Source organism: Macaca mulatta, chromosome 5 (assembly GCF_049350105.2).
Source record: "Macaca mulatta isolate MMU2019108-1 chromosome 5, T2T-MMU8v2.0, whole genome shotgun sequence".
Taxonomy (NCBI): domain Eukaryota; kingdom Metazoa; phylum Chordata; class Mammalia; order Primates; family Cercopithecidae; genus Macaca; species Macaca mulatta.
Genome location: NC_133410.1, coordinates 148,454,994 through 148,472,538, shown reverse-complemented (window position 1 = coordinate 148,472,538; position 17,545 = coordinate 148,454,994). Strand labels below are relative to the sequence as shown.

Here is a 17,545-nt window from a genome sequence, read left to right as displayed (position 1 = left end):
CACGTGAGCATCAGTCTCACTTGTGAGGCAAACTGCCCAGTGGTGGATACCTGCAGTACACCCGGTCAGGGTGTGGAAAGTGTGCATCCATGGATTCACTATCACAGGTCCTCCAGGGCACTTTGGAGGCTGCTGGCTCTCCTTAAGTGATAATCTGTTTAAAACAAATGAAAGCCAAGTCAAAAGAGAATCTAGAAGGCTGGGCTCCAGTTGGACTCCAGAGAAGCCATCATTTGCTGAGCACGGAGAAAAGAAGAGAATGAGTTAATGTGAGTACTGGCAGATCTCAGAAGAGTATTTTGCTCACAAAAACTGAAAATAGCATGTGGAAGTAGGACATTTGAGCCGTATGGAAAAGAATTAAAGGATATTTTGTAACAAAATGCTGTTAGGAAGGTAGGGGATCTCTACAGCCCCATCTGGATCTATGCATTCTGGATCCGAAGGTTCATCTTTAGCTCATGAAACATAATAAACCTAATTTCTTAAAAATGAAGATTTCCCCCATCTGCCTTAAAAAAAAAAAAAAGACGTTACTAATCATCAACTTCCATATCAACAATAGAACAACAAATTATTTCCTTCAAGCAGCAGTGCTGTGGAATGCTTATGGACACCTAGTTCCCTATAATTTCCCCCACTAGGGCTGGGAAGCAAGTATCAACAGAGCAGTAAGGAAAGAGCAAGAAGTTGTGGTTGTCTCAACTGGTCCACCCGAAGGCCTGGCTCAGTGGCTCACACCTGTAAACGCAGCACTTTGGGAGGCCAAAGGGGGCAGATCATTTGAGGTCAGGAGTTTGAGACCAGCTTGACCGACATGGTGAAACCTGGTCTCTACTAAAACTATAAAAATTAACCGGGCATGGTGGCACGCACCTGTAATCCGAGCTACTCAAGAGGCTGAGGCAGGAGAATCGCTTGAACTTGGGAGGCAGAGATTGCAGTGAGCTGAGATCATATCACTGCACGATAGCCTGGGCAACAGAGCCAGACTCCATCTCAAAAAAAAAGAAAAGAAAAGAAAAGAAAGAGAAAAAGGAAAACAAAACAGAAAAACAAGGGTCACCCTAAGACCTCCAAGGTCAATATGTTGGCCTCTCTGAACTACCACCTGTGACCCTGCACCTGCCTCCTCTTCCCCTCTGGAATTGGGCTTTGCTTTCTCATGAGTGCTGAATTATCTTAAAGTTAACATTTCATTTTTTAAAAATGCACTTTCCTCATGATGTATTGTTAAATCAAGTTTAGCCTAAAGCTTCCTCCTTACATATTTAAGTTCAGCCTAAATGTTTTTCTGTACATCGTGAACTGTAACAATTGGAGGTATAAACCAACTGTAGCCCACACCTGTGCCACTCTCTGAGTTTTGGCCAATCAAATGTAGCCAACTGTTCGAACCATGTTCAAATAAGGCAAACACAGAGCTGTAACCAATCCAGCTCTTTCTGTACCTCACTTCTGTTTCCTATACCTCACTTTCCTTTTGCTGTCTATAAATCTTCTTCCACCATGTGGCTGCAATGGAGTCTCTGAATCTGCTGTGATTCTGGGGGCTGCCTGATTAGCAAATCATTCATTGCTTAATTAAATCCCTTTAAATTTAATTCAGCTGAATCTCTCTCTCTCTCGCTGTCTCTCTTTTTTTTTTTTTTTTTTTTTTTTTGGAAACAGAGTTTCGCTTTGTCGCCCAGGCTGGAGTGCAATGGCGTGATTTCAGCTCACTGCAGCCTCTGCCTTCCAGATTCAAGAAATTTTCCTGCCTCAGCCTCCCAAATAGCTGAGATTACAGGTGGCCACCACCACACCTGGCTAATCTTTTATATTCTTAGTAGAGACAAGGATTCGCCATGTTGGCCGGGCTGGTCACAAACTCCTTACCTCAGAAGATCCACCTGCCTCAGCCTCCCAAAGTGCTGGGATTACAGGTGTGAGCCACCACACCTGGCCAAAGTTTTTCTTTTAGCAGTATTAGTTACCTCCTCTGAGGGAGGAATATTACATCAGGGCTGCTGCCAATCCACATGGGACTTTCGGACAAATTAGAAGAGGTGGCCCTTACACTTTACCTTCATCTGTTGAAAAATTGTCATAACATACTGATTGTGTTTGAATAAGACCCTTTAGCACCATCTGCAGGAAAATCATCTGTGAAATCTAAGATGAGAATAAGGCTCTCTTAGAGTTAAAATCATGTGGCTTCAAAACCAAACAATTTGGATTCAGCCTCTAGCTCTGCATCTTCCAGCAGCTGACCTGGGGCAAATTGCTTAAGTTTTCTGAGCCCCAGGTTTCCCTATTGGTAAAATGGGAATAATGTATGTAATTATCAAACTTGTAATCAGGATTAAATGAGATGATGTAAAGCATTTAGCATTATGCTCATCAAATACTATGGGTTGTGCAGAAAGGACAGAAACACACACATTAGCCGTGCTCATGATATACATTAAAAATAGAGAAAATTGGCAGAGAAGTAGCAGGGTGTTCATTAGGCTCTGAGGTCCCATTATCCCTAGAGAGATCCTCCAGCACAGGGGACAGACACACCATGGAAAGATCCCAAGACAGGGAAACCACTTTTGCAAAAATTGTATCTAAGGAAATTATGATAGTAAAAGAGACCAGACTTAACCAACTCCATCTTGCTTCTAACCTTTAAGCTTTCCTTGTTCATTTAAGGAATTTAGTTTATGGTTTGACTCTGAAACAAAATTGTTAATAGCCCTTTCCCCACAAGACTCCCTTCTTGCCTGGGGACCCGTCTGCCTTTGTAGGACTAACAAATTAGCTACAAGATTACAAATTACAGTTTAGGGGTCAAGCAGCTTCTGGCTGCAAGGGTCTGAACCTCCCCACAATTGTTCCTAGGGATAACATCACCATTGTAAACCTTAGATCACTGCTTGAGAGATTTCGCAGACTTTACTCGATGGGTCAGCTGACACCACCCAGACTGGTAATCTGGCTCAACCAGTTCTGCGATCCCATGCAGAAACAGAAAACCTTACTTAAACCCCCCTATGATTCCATCTCCAACCTGACCAATCAACACTCCCCATTCCTGAGACCCTACCCGCCAAATTGTCTTTAAAAACTCTGATCCTGGAATGCTCGGGAGACTGGTTTGAGTAATAATAAAACTCCAGTCTTCCACACGCCTGGCTCTTCATGAATTATTCTTTCTCCATTGCAATTCCTGCCTTGATAAATCAGCTCTGTCTGGGCAGCAGGCAAGGTGAACCCCCTGGGCTGTTACAAGAGGGGCAGGGTCCTATCATGCTGCACACACAGAAAGAGAAAAAAAGCAGGGTGATACGGTTTGGCTGTGTCCTCACCCAAATCACCTTGAATTGTAATAACCCCCATGTGTCATGGGCGAGGCCAGGTGGAGATAACTGAATCATGGGGGCAGTTTCCCCCATATTGCTCTTGTGATAGTGAATAAGTCTCACAAGATCTGATGGTTTTATAAATGGGAGCTCCCCTGCTCAAGCTCTCTAGCCGGCCACGATGTAAGACAGGACTTTGCTCCTTATTCATCTTCTGCCATGATGTGAGGTCTCCCTAGCTATGTGGAACTGTGAGTCAATTAAACCTCTTGCCTTTATAAATTACCCGGTCTAGGGTATGTCTTCATTAGCAGTGTGAAAACTGACTAACACACAGGGGAACGTCCAGATAACACTGTAGTGCTGGAGCTTCTCGAGCCAGGAAACAGCTTTGGTAGAAAGGGTAGGCTGCAGAGCTCAGTCTCTGGTGTCAGCCTCTTTGTCTCTTTGGCTAACCCAGGCAAGATGCCACCAAAGGGGAGGAAATGAGGCCCCAGTGCCATGTGGATTTTCTCTCCTCTGTGAGAGTCCACAGAAGAAAATGTGAGGAAATGGAAGCAATTGCTCAACCAAGGCATGGGTTGAACTCAGCTTCACCAGTTTCTTTTTTTTTTTTTTTTTGAGACGGAGTCTCACGCTGTTGCCCAGGCTGGAGTGCAGTGGCGCGATCTCGGCTCACTGCAAGCTCCGCCTCCCGGGTTCCCGCCATTCTCCTGCCTCAGCCTCCTGAGTAGCTGGGACTACAGGCGCCCGCCACCGCGCCCGGCTAATTTTTGTATTTTTAGTAGAGACGGGGTTTCACTGTGGTCTCGATCTCCTGACCCTGTGATCCGCCCGCCTCGGCCTCCCAAAGTGCTGGGATTACAGGCTTGAGCCACCGCGCCCGGCCAGCTTCACCAGTTTCTATGGCCATGCTGCCTCAACTAACAAGTCAGGCTAAAAATCATTAAACCACTTAAATTGAAATTAATTCCGCCTGTAATCCCAGCACTTTGGGAGGCCGAGACGGGCGGATCACAAGGTCAGGAGATCGAGACCACGGTGAAACCCCGTCTCTACTAAAAATACAAAAAATTAGCCGGGCGCGGTTGTGGGCGCCTGTAGTCCCAGCTACTTGGGAGGCTGAGGCAGGAGAATGGCGTGAACCCGGGAGGCGGAGCTTGCAGTGAGCCGAGATAGCGCCACTGCACTCCAGCCTGGGCGACAGAGCGAGACTCCGTCTCAAAAAAAAAAAAAAAAAAAAAAAAAGAAATTAATTCAAAATCTCTTAGAGTCATAAATTAAAAAGGACTTCAGAGATAATGAAATTCAAGCCTGTATTTGTAAACAAAAGTGAGACTCAAAGTGGGTTATTTATTTGGTTACCAGTACAAAGTGGCAGAGTCAGAACTTACACTTTTATCTTCCAAATTCCATTTCCTCTTAAATTGCAATGAAGTGCAATTTAACACCAAGTCACAGAGATCCTGTTAAAAGGGCTCTATAGCTTTAATCTACAAACGTCTGAGGAAAAGAAATTAGCTTCCAGAGCAAACCAAGGAGCAAGGGAACCTAAAGATGATTGATTAATTGTGTTTAAAACCTTTGACTGCTGGCCAGGCTTCGTGGCTTGCCCCTGTAATCCCAGCACTTTGGGAGGCTGAGGTGAGTGGATCAACTGAGGTCAGGAGTTCAAGAGCAGCCTGGCCAATATGGTGAAGCCCCATCTCTGCTGCTAAAAATACAAAAATTAGCCAGGTGCAGTGGCACACACCTGTGATCCCAGCTACTCAGGAGGCTGAGACACAAGAATCGCTTGAACCCAGGAGGCAGAGGTTGCAGTGAGCTGAGATCACACCACTGCACTCCAGCCTGGGTGACAGTGAGCGACTCTGTCTTGAATAAATAAATAAATAAACAAAACATTTGACTTCCATAAATAACAGGGAAAAACTAGATAATTCAGCAAATAATGATAAGGAAAGAAAGAGCAGGCAAGAAAGAAAGAAAGGGCATGAAAGAAAAAGAAAAATAAAGGAAGAAAGACAAAATCAGTGGGATTAATTGATTATTGGGAGACAGTTCTCCAGCATTTCTTGGTTTCTGAATACCTCAGGACAGGAGCAGAGGCAGAGGCACTGGCTGCCTTTCTTGTGGACTATCTCTTCAGGGAGGTTTGTATTGCAAACAGCTTTGCAAGACAGAGAGGGTCTTTACCCAGAGCCAAGCATCCAGCTTACTGTCCTTATAAAAGATTCCGGTTCCCTAAATTTAGGACTTAGGTTCCTCTCCTGTAATCCACTATGTGTGCAGACATCATGAGACTTTCGTGATGTTAGGTGGAAGTGGGGTTAGGGAATTGGCACAAATCTCTCACCTAGGAGACCACTGGCAGACTAACTTGTTAGCTTGCATGTAGGAGAAAAAAAAATTTCAGGTCCTTTGCAGTTCTTCATATGGATAAAGAAATCCAAGAGCTGGTTCACTGAGGGGACAAAAATGACCAGCAACAATAATAAATAATCCATTAACTGGTCTTGAACAGTGCAAGAGGACAGCTTCAACTCCCTATGATTTCATCTCTGACCTCACCAATCAGCACTCCCCACTCCCCACCCACCAAATTATCTTTAAAAACTCTGATCTCCAAATACTTGGGGAGACTGATTTGAGTAATAATAAAACATCTCTGGTCTCCCACACAGATGGCTCTGTGTTAATTACTCTTTCTTTATTGCAATCCCCCTGTCTTGATAAATCAACTCTGTCTAGGCAGTGGGCAAGGTGAACCTGTTGGCTGGTTACAGTCTAATTTTGAAAACTAGGGGAAAATACAAATAGATTAAAACATATATAGGAAACTATAATTCTTATAAAAGAATTATTTGCAAAAATCAGAGTGAAATGGATAATTTTTTAGGAAAATATAAAATACCAAATTTCAATCAAAAAGAAAAACCTGAACCAAAGGTTTCTCTGAACAGGCCAATCTCATCCAATAAACTGAGAGGCCAAAGCTAAGGTCTTGCTCTACTCAGCAGATAAGCCACATTCTTCCAGGGCCCACCCTTTCCCTTGGCTCTTTTTTTTTTTTTTTTTGAGACGGAGTCTCGCTCTGTCGCCCAGGCTGGAGCGCAGTGGCCGGATCTCAGCTCACTGCAAGCTCCGCCTCCCGGGTTTACGCCATTCTCCTGCCTCAGCCTCCCGAGTAGCTGGGACTACAGGCGCCACCTCGCCCGGCTAGTTTTTTGTATTTTTTAGTAGAGACGGGGTTTCACCGTGTTAGCCAGGATGGTCTTGATCTTCTGACCTCGTGATCCGCCCGTCTTGGCCTCCCAAAGTGCTGGGATTACAGGCTTGAGCCACCGCGCCCGGCCTCCCCTGGCTCTTAATCAAAGATTGAGACAGCGTCATCAGCCCCCAGGCCCAGGCTAGGCTGTGCTCAGAGTTGAAAGTGGAGGTCAAGTTTGCCAGTCTTGACTCCAAACACGATGTCATCATATGACCAAACTAATTGCATTTTTTCCACTAGAGGAAGAAGAAAGAGAAATAAAAAATAATTTTTATTAAATTATGTTGATATGTAGTCCTTATGAGTCCTAACCTTTACATTTTGTGAAGTTTTCTTTGTTTATAAAATAATACCTTTGCCTTAGAAATGCTGGCTCAGAAGCAACTGATTTTGATTTGACAGTCAGTAAGATCACCAGAAAGAGTCTTTTTGTGCATGTCAGTGCATTCTTTTGGTTTAATCTGCTACTATATACAATGACTCTTCCCTGTACAATCCATTTGTTAAAACAGAGCAGTGGGCTGGGCATGGTGGCTCACGCCTGTAATTCCAGCAGTTTGGGAGGCTGAGGCAGGTGGATCACTTGAGGTCAGGAGTTTGCGACCAGCTTGCCCAACATGGTGAATCCCCATCTCTACTAAAAATACAAAAACATTAGCCAGGCATGGTGGCACGTGCCTGTAATCCCAGCTACTTGGGAGGCCGAGACAGGAGAATCACTTGAACTCAGGAAGTGGAGGTTGCAGTGAGCCGAGATCGCCCCACTGCACTCCAGCCTGGGTGACAGTGAGATGCTGTCTCAAAAAATAAAAATAAAATATAGAGCAGTGGTTCTCAAAGTGTGGTCTCTGAACAAGCAGCATCAGCACATTTTTGGGCCATTCACTACTCTAGTGGACTGAATGTCTGTATCTCCCACAAAATTCATATGACAAAATCGTAATCCTCAAGGTGATGATGGTACTAGGAGGTGGGGCCTTTGGGAGGTGATTGGGTCATGAGGGCAGAATTCTCATGTGAAAACATAGTGAGAAGCATTGTCTATAAACCAGAAAACAGGCCCTCACCAGACACCAAATCTGCCAGCACCTTGATCCTGGACATCCCACCCTCCAGAACTGTGCAAAATAAATGTTTGTTGTTTAAGCCACCCCGTCTATGGTACTTTTTTATAGCAGCCCGAACTGGCTAAGATACAGGATGAATCAGGAACTCTGGGGGTGGAGCCCCGCAATCTGTCTTTCAACAAGCACCCTCAGGTGATTCTGAAGCACGCTCGAGTATAAGTACTGTAATAAGCTATATTCATGTGATCTCCTTTAGTATCCATCAGAGCCCACTTCCTGTTGGTTGCATCAACCCTACTCTGAAGGAAAAAATTCCATTCCTTTGCAGCCCCCCTCCCGCTATAAATAGTGAACACTTGCTCACCAGCAGCTGGAGTTCCGGCCCATCCTTGCTGGAGCTCTCCAGGCTCTGTGAGGCAGCTGCTGCAGAATACCAATAGCTGAAAGAACAAGGATATTCACATGTGCTGAAAATTTGACAATCTCTTAGGCCTTGCTCAGTAGAGTTATAAGATAGTTTTGCCTTATAGGAAAGCAAGTATTCCGCACCCCTTTTTTTAAGTGATGGAGCCAATTCACAGCTACGACTCCCAATTCTAGCTAAATGTGGGATTTAAAGAGGCAGCAAGATCCAAAGCTGAGGCAATAAAACTAGAAGGACCAGAAACCAGAATCTTTTCTCTGTCTCTGTTCCTAATTCACCATATGACCTTGGGAACATTAGTTAAGCTTTTAATTGTTTAATATTCCTGGATGTGAAATACGAGAGATAATAACCCTTTTTTCCTTTTTCACAGACCAGTATTTAGATTCATTACATGATCTAGAAAAACAGGTTTTAAAAAGAGGCATGGGCAGAGCTGGCCCTTGATCTAGTCTCTACCCACCTTCTCCCAAACTCAGGGAAAGATTAGGAAGGGCTAGTAATTTAAAGACTCCCTCACTCAAACACACACATGCATGACATGAGCCGTTAACCCAGCACCAAATTCACCATCAAGACAAATCGGGCCACTGCAGCCCTTGGCTTGTCTCTCTGACCTCTGGGGTATGAGGGAGGTATAGAGTGCATTTTCATGATTATCTTACCCCATGTTCACTCTGATCAAAATTTTTGAGGCCAAAATAGGGACACATAGCCTAACAAATGGAGGCTACCTACGAGGAAACTAGGCAGGATTTTTAAAATCAAAGGGCATAGATTCCAATCCTCTCACCTCCTGGACAAATCTCCCAGCACTCGCCCTTCCAAGGGGTCTTGTGATCTGCCTCCACCTGCCTCGCCTTGGGAGTACTTTCAGAACCGAATATTTTCTTTGCTGTTCCTTCATGCATTCTAGGTGCTCAATACGTGTTTATAGAATGAAAGATAAGAGTGTCTGGATGGATTCTTCCCCTCTGAGGGAGTACTTGATGCACATTTTAGCCCACTTTCACCTGCTTGTTACAGATGGCTGCACACTGCTCTGTGTTAATCCCCACCACAGACGCCTGGAGCCATTGCTTCTCAAGATGTAGGATTTGATCACAATCAGAAGCCTTAGTTGTTGCTCCTACAACCTTCTTTCACATGATAAACCAAGGCTCGGAGAGAAGAAATGACCTGGATTTATACTTTGTCTAGAAAATTCACTGTTAATGCATTAAGTTATTGAGTGACAATTGCTATATCAAAAACTTGGAAATCTTCAGATTCTAATAATGGATTTGGGATATAAAGGATATCTGGATACTGTCTTTGAGGGATGAGGAGCATACTCACACACAATTGGGCACTTACCCCTTTGTTACTACAACTCAACTAATTCAGCTACAATCACAAAGAGCAAAAGGTAACACTTTTGAAACTAGGGCTGATGCAATTTGGCTCCCACAGACCTGCCTGAGTCCTTTCCAGGATTATAGACCTCCCAAAGCTCCAGGCGAGAGGCAATATGCCCTCAAGGGTTTCTTAATATGTCCCTCAAGGAACACAACCAAGACTTTTATAGTTGCTCTTGATCTATTGCTTACGTGTGCCAATCAGTTTATGAGGGAGGCCTTGGGTTTTAAGCCTCTTTGTGTTGAAGAAGCTGGCACTTGGAGAGGAGCTGTCTGCCCCAGTAGAGGAATCATAACTAGGGAAAGAACTCAAAGTTCAAAATGAAGGTCCGGGCAGTGCACGGTGGCTCACGCCTGTAATCCCAGCATTTTGGGAGGCTGAGGTGGGCAGATCACCTGAGGTCAAAAGTTTGAGACCTGCCTGGCCAACATGGTGAAACTCCATCTCTACTAAAAATACAAAAATTAGCCGGGCATGGTGGCTGGTGCCTGTAGTCCCAGCTACTCAGGAGGCTGAGGCAGGAGAATCATCAGAACCCGGAAGGCAGAGGGTGCGGTGAGCCAAGATCGCACCACTGCACTACAGCCTGGGCAACAGAGTGAGACTCTGTCTCAAAAAATAAAAATAATAAAGTTTAAAATGAAGTCTACCCAGCAGGGCGAGCCTGGGCAGAATTCTAAGAGGCAGGAGGCTGTCCTGTCTTTAGCATCTCCCGCTTCCTCTGCTCATACTTGCCCTGCTTCCTTCACAGAGGCTGTGTCTCTCAACCACATACCTGCCTAACACCTCAGTGTCCCCCTGGCCCCAACACCCCTGGCCTGACTCCAGGGTCCTCTCCAGACCCATCTCTGCCTTTGCACCCCAGGCTCTAAACTTAACCTTCTCTCCCAGATGAAAGTTGCTTCTCTTCTGCATTGATCTCATTTGTGCACAGAAAAGTGTTGCTATTTCAGATCTGCCTATGGTAGATCAGAAAGGCGGGTAGATGGCCAGAGACAATACCTCCACCTTTGATAGCAAAGTGACATTTCTGTCTGTTCAAGCTCCAAAGGCCATATTCAGATTCCACCTTTTCCTCTGCTGATGCAAGGTACAGGCCCACTGTTCTGCCCTTGGAAGGGTATGTGCAGAAGGCCTCAAATAAGTCATAGAAAAGGTCCTCCAAAGTTTCCCAAACATTATTCTTCCATGATAATATGACCATGATTTGCAGACTGTCTACCAGGCATTAGGGACTCCAAATCTCACCACCAGCCCACGAGATGTTATCACCCTCATGTTACAGATGAGAAAATTGAGGCTGAGACATTAGTATACTAACTGGCTGTTGGTGGTAGAGCTCGAATCGGAGCCCAAGTCTGCTTGACTTCAATGAGTAAAACAGGGACTCTCTAGTGAAGACCAGGGACCATGAGGATAAATTCTGATGACCATTTGAAATCAAGACCCAGTGAAAGGCTCTGCTGCCAGCAAGAGCAGACAGGAGTGTTGTCTTCTGTTTGTCTGGGTGGAAGGCAGAGAACAGCTCACTGGAAATGAGACAGTTTGTAACGTGTTTTTGACAGTCCCGCCTGAAAGAATGTTTCCCTCTTTAAACAAAACAAATAATTTGTTTTCAAGTTTACTCACAAACAGAACCAACTGAAGTTTTTGTATCCAAACTTTCTTGATAAGCAGCAAACCCTTTGATTATAACATCTTGCAGGGAAGAGACTTTAGATAGCAAAATGTAAAACACTTTCCTTACTTTGGAGAATTTTTGAGAGAAAGAACTGTTACTGTTATGGGTTCAGTTGTGTCCAAACACTAACCCCCAGAACCTCAAAATGTGATCTCATTTAGAAATACAGGCTTTGGCCAAGCACAGTGGCTCATGCCTGGAATCGCAGGTGGGAGGACTGCTTGAAGCTAGGAGTTCGAGACTGGCCTGGGCAATATGGTGAAACCCCATCTCTGGAAAAAATAAGAATTAAAAATTAGTCAGGCATGGTGACACAAGCACCTAGTCCCAGCTACTTGAGAGGCTGAGGTGGATCGCTTGAGCCCAGGAGTTTGAGGCTGCAGTGGGCCAATATTGTGCCACTGTAGAAGGAAAGAAGGAAGGAAGGAAGGAAGGAAGGAAGGAAGGAAGGAAGGAAGGAAGGAAGGAAGGAAGGAAGGAAGGAAGGAAGGAAGGAAGAAGGGAGGGAGGGAGGGAGGGAGAGAAGGAAGGAAGGGAGAGAGAGAGAATGAGAGAAAGAAAGAAAGAAAGAAAGAAAGAAAGAAAGAAAGAAAGAAAGAAAGAAAGAAAGAAAGAAAAAGTAAATGAGAGAGAAAAAAAGAAAGAAAGAGGAAGGAAGGAAGGAAGGAAGGAAAGAGAAAGAAAGAAAGAAAGAAAGAAAGAGAAAGAGAGAAAGAGCGAGCAAGTGAGCTTGGGAGAGGTAATCAAGTTGAAATCAGGTGATCAGGGTGGTTCCCAATCCAATATGACTAGTGTCATATTGGGGAAAGTTAGACATAGAGATTGATGAGCACACAGGGAAAGCAATGTAAAGACACAGGAAGAATGTGGCTGTGTGCCGCCAGTGGCTCACGCCTGTAATCCCAGCACTTTGGGAGGCCAAGGCGGGCAGATCACTTGAGGTCAGGAGTTTGAGGCCAGCCTGGCCAACATGGTGAAACCCTCTCTCTATTAAAAATACAAAAATTAGCTGGGCTTGGTGGCACATACCTGCAGTCCCAGCTACTTGGGAGCCTGAGGCAGGAGAATGGCGTGAACCCGGGAGGCGGAGCTTGCAGTGAGCTGAGATAGCACCACTGCAGTCTGACCTGGGCAAAAGAGTGAGACTCTGTCTCAAAAAGAAAAAGAAAAGAAGAAGAAGATGGCCGTGTGACTGGAGTGACGCATCTACAAGCCGAGGAAACACTAGAAACTTAGAAGAAGCAACAAAGGATTCCCCACTACAGGTTTCAGTGGGAACATGGCCCTGCTGACACCTTGATTTCAGACTTCCAGCCTCTTGACCTGTAAGATAATACTTTTCCGCTATTTAAGTCACTCAGCTTGTGGTACTTTCTTTGGAGCAGCCCTAAGAAACTGATACAATCACCAACCTAGATTTTAAAATAATAACAACAACAACAGAAGCAATAATGGTGTCCTTGTTTAATCTTCTCAATAAACCAGTGAAGTGAGTATTATTATTTTCCCCATTTTAGAAAGAGGCAGGCAGGCACGGCTAAGTAAGGTTGAGAAATTTGCTAAAAAAGGGATGGGGCTTTGATTTGGCTCTGGACCACCTGACTTGGAAGCCTTCTATGTTATACTCCTGCTGACACTGTAGAGCAGGTTCCATGGAAAACCCCAACTGCCTGGAAAGGAAACCCACACAACTCCCTATCCAGGGAAGCCAGTATTTAAGGCCTTATCTTATTATTTCAGTTAAAGTAAAATTGTAACTAGCTACAAAATGTAAGTGCTCCAAACACATTACTAAGTAAAATGTAAAGTAGTTTTAAATTAGTAATCATCTGGGATTATCCAGACCCTGCTTCCCACTATTAGTATAAATTAGTCAATAATTGAGTCTCTGTATTTGTAATAGAGATAATAAAAGAAGTTATGTAAGAAGTGTGACTGTTTTCATTTTTTCCATTTGATAAAACTGAAATGCGGAGAGACAACTGACTCGTCCAGAGGATGTGGCTGCAATAATAAATCCAGAACTAGAGCCTGGATCTTTTTATCATACTTTTCTTTTTTTTGAGATGGAGTCTCCCTCTGTCACCCAGGCTGGAATGCAGTGGCACAGTCTCGGCTTACTGCAACCTCTGCCTCCTGGGTTCAAGTGATTCTCCTGCCTCAGCCTCCTGAGTAGCTGAGATTACAGGCGCATGACACGTCGCCCAGCTAATTTCTGTATTTGTAGTGGATTCGGGGTTTCACCATTTTGGCCAGCCCAGTCTTGAACTCCTGACCTCAAGTGATACGCCCGCCTCGGCCTCCCAAAGTGCTGGGATTACAGGCATGAGCCACTGCGCCAGGCTTTATCATACTCTTAGTCCAGTATGCTCTGCCTCTTTTAGAAGCAAACTTGTACTGATGTATTCCACATATGCCTGAATGCAAAGAGAGGACATATGTAATACAATTCTTATTTTTCCAATGAGATTCCCCCTCCCCAAAATTAGCCTAATTGGATATATAAACTACTAGGATGTAGACAAGATTCAAATGTCTATAATATTTCAGAGATTAATTCGGTTGCACATATATATTACTTTTTGACACAATGTATATATTTATGGGGGACAGAATGATATTTTGATACACATATAACATGTGTAATAATCAACTCAGGGTAATTAGCATATGATAACCTCAAACATTTGTCATTTATTTGTGTTGGTGACATTCAAAATCTCTCTTATGGTTATTTGAAAATATGTAGTAAATTACTGTTAACTACAATCCTACAGTGCTATAAAAAACTAGAACTTACTCCTCCTCTCTAGCTGTAATTTTTTTTTTTTTTTTTTTTTTTTTTTTTTTTTTTTGAGACAGGGTCTTACTCTGTCACTCAGGCTGGAGTGCAGAGGCATGATCTCGGTTCACAGCAACCTCTGCCTCCCGGGTTGGGGTGATCCTCCTGCCTCAGCCTCCCAAGTAGCTGGTATTACAAGTGTGTGCCACCACACTTGGCTAATTTTCATATTTTTAGTAGAGATGGTGTTTCGCCATGTTAGTCAGGCTAGTCTTCAACTCCTGACCTTAAGTGATCCACCCACCTTGGCCTTCCAAAGTGTTGGGATTACAGGTGTAAGCCACTGCGCCCAGCCTCTCCTCTCCCTATTCTCCCACTCCCTGTACCCTTCCCAACCTCTAGTTACCACTATTCTACTCTCCGCTTCTGTGAGTTCAACGTTTTTAGCTCCCACATAGGAGTGAGAGCATGCGATCTTTATCCTTCTGTGGTTGCACATATATTTAAATCACACATTATATAAAACAATACCTTAAGAAATATAGCTTTTTAGGCCGGGCACGGTGGCTCACGCCTGTAATCCCAGCCCTTTGGGAGAATGAGGCGGGTGGATCACCCGAGGTCAGGAGTTCCAGACCAGCCTGGCCAACATGGCAAAACTCCGTCTCTACTAAAAATACAAAAATTAGCTGGACTTGGTGACATCTGCCTGTAATATCAGCTACTCAGGAGGCTGAGGCAGGAGAATCACTTGAACCCAGGAGGTGGAGGTTGCAGTGAGCTGAGATCGTGCCACTGCACTCCAGCCTAGGTGACACAGTGAGGCACTATATCAAAAAAAAAAAAAAGAAAGAAAGAAAGAAAAGAAATACAGCTTTTTAAACATTTGTATTAACTTATGAGGTACAAGTGTAATTTTGCTACATGCATAGAAGTATAGCTATCTTCAATCCCACATTTCGTGAAACACTTTTATTCAAACTCTTCACATACATCTTTGACACTAATGTCTTCATCACTAGAGCCCCTCTCAAAATCATCCTGTATAATTTTCAAGAGCATACTCTTTCCTGCCTACGCACTTAACTAAATTCCATATAAGATACTCTTGTTGGAAATGTTACCCCATTTTGTACTTTGTCCTCTAAATGTAGATTCATCATCTAAAATATTACTATTTACTGCTATTGCCTTTAAGTGATCTTTAGGAGTTCATTTACTTGACATAAAACACTTAATAATTATGAAGTACTCTTTGCAGGAATAATTCCTAACTGTGTCTTCAATTTCTTTGCTTCCTTCTTTACCAGTTCTACTGGGGTACTCTTGCTGCAAGCTTCCAAAATTAGGGTTGATTTCAGGATAATGGCTCTTTCCCAAAAAGAACACTTCCTTATTCAAAATAGGAGAAATTTCAAATTCTGGAAAAACATGAGAAATTTTAGAAGACCTCCTCTATAAGGAGATGGCCCCTGCTTTTGGGGCCTGAGTTTTAGGAGATAAAAAGCTTTTGCCTCAAAGTAGCATCACAAAGATCAGATATAGGGGGAAAATGCCTTAAATTACCTTGTGGGAAACACCAATGAAACTAAAACTGAGCCCATTATTTTTTAAGATGTAGTAACATGTTTATACTCACATAACCCAGGCAGAAGCTCTCGGAGGAACTCCATGAGGCCCGGAAGCCACACCTGTCACATACTCCAATTTCGGCCTCATGGAAGACTTCCTATAGGTTAACTCCAGCCTCCAGAATTCACTGGGGAGAAGTGTCTGTGTCAGCCCCGCCTGCCCTCTGCATGCTGTGGATCTGCAGGAATGTTCCTCACACGGGCTCAGACCTGCCCAGGCCCAGCTGCTGTTAGACAGACTCAGCTTTCGTCCACAGCCCTGTCAGATGCTGGACTGTGGCCTGGCCATGACAACCCGGCTTCCACTCCCTTCTCGGAATCTTCCACACCCTTGACTCTTCCTGCTTCATTCTTCTTTGTTGGAAGCTGCTTTTCCCCAAGCACTAATATTCAACATAAACATTTAAATTGTGTTTCTTATTCATTTTCCCGGTTGTGTTTCCTAGAATTTAAACGCACTTCGTTTTCTACTTAGCATAGTGGGTTAAATAGGCTTTTGTGGGCTAGTCTGGGAACATTGTTTCCAATGAAAAATGCATTCTGTGTTGGAAACAAACAAAGAAACTTTGGGAACACAACCTCTTTGTAGAGTGAGGACTGCCTGTCCTGCCTCATGTATCAGAATTAAAGTCTGCAAAGGTTCTCTTTTCAAATCTGGGCAGCTTTAAAAAAAACAAAAAACAAAACCCAATCTGGGATGGAAAGGTAGGAATCCAGCCATATCTGAAAGAACATGAGAAACAGATGTTTTTGTTTGTTTGTTTGTTCGTTTTGAGACGGAGTCTCACTGCCTTGTCCAGGCTGGAGTGTAGCAGTGCGATCTTGGTTCACCACCTCCGCCTCCCGGGTTCAAGCGATTCTCCTGCCTCAGCATCCCGAGTGGCTGGGATTACAGGTGGCTGACACTACGCCAGCTAATTTTTGTATTTTTAGTAGAGACAAGGTTTCACCACGTTGGCCAGGCTGGTCTCAAGCTCCTGACCTCAGGTAATCCACCTGCCTCGGCCTCCCAAAGTGCTGGGATTACAGGCATGAGCCACCGTGCCCACCCTTTTTTGTTTTTTTAAATCATCCTCTTTCTAATTGGGGGTAGTGGTGGAGGGTGGGGGATGTAGAAATAAAGTGAAATAATTGCCCTCTGCCTCCTTAGGAAAACACCAGACCTCTGAGAAGGAGGTGATTAAACCGTTCAGTCACTTGACAAAGATAATCTAATTAATTAATGAAAAGATTTAACACCCATGTCTGGAGCATCTGCAATGTGCTAGACACTCTTCTGGATATGCCATGACAGCTCTGACATGACAAGCAAGGTCTGTGGAGAAACGGAGACTAGGTAACAGAATGAACAAGAACGTGTAAAGTGCTGACAAATGCTATGATGAAAATTAACCAAGGGAAGTATTAAACCAGAGAAGTATTCAATAGAAGTGTGGCTGGTTAGCTACCTTTGGTTGTGTGGCCAGGGAAGGCATCTTTTTTTTTTTTTTTTTTGAGATGGAGTCTCGCTCTGTCGCCCAGGCTGGAGTGCAGTGGTCGGATCTCAGCTCACTACAAGCTCCGCCTCCCCGGTTTACGCCATTCGCCTGCCTCAGCCTCCCAAGTAGCTGGGACTACAGGCGCCTGCCACCTCGCCCAACTAGTTTTTTGTATTTTTTAGTAGAGACGGGGTTTCACCATGTTAGCCAGGATGGTCTCCATCTCCTGACCTCATGATCTGCCCATCTCGGCCTCCCAAAGTGCTGGGATTACAGGCGTGAGCCACCGCGCCCGGCCTGGGAAGGCATCTTTGGGGAGGTGACTTTTATGCTGAGACCAAAAACCACCTAAGAGAAGATGAGGGGAGTGGAATCTAAGGTAAGGAGGAAGGGCGAGTGCAAAGGCCCTGAGGTAGGATAGAACAAAAACAGTCTCAGCCTCCCAGAGTGCTAGGATTACAGGCGTGAGTCACCGTTCCTGGCT

The 17,545-nt window shown here is 44.3% G+C and overlaps 1 long non-coding RNA gene across 1 annotated transcript in view; it reads right to left on the bottom strand.

Moving 5' to 3' along the window:
- LOC144340840 (uncharacterized) overlaps positions 1 to 16,057 on the bottom strand; it is a 46,283-nt gene extending 30,226 nt beyond the window's left edge. Inside the window, exons 1-2 of the long non-coding RNA XR_013417305.1 lie at positions 15,592 to 16,057; positions 8,032 to 8,107 (exon numbers count right to left, since the gene is read on the bottom strand). This is a non-coding gene — a long non-coding RNA (uncharacterized LOC144340840). The remainder of the gene's footprint in view (positions 1 to 8,031; positions 8,108 to 15,591) is intronic.
- Positions 16,058 to 17,545: the final 1,488 nt, after the last annotated feature.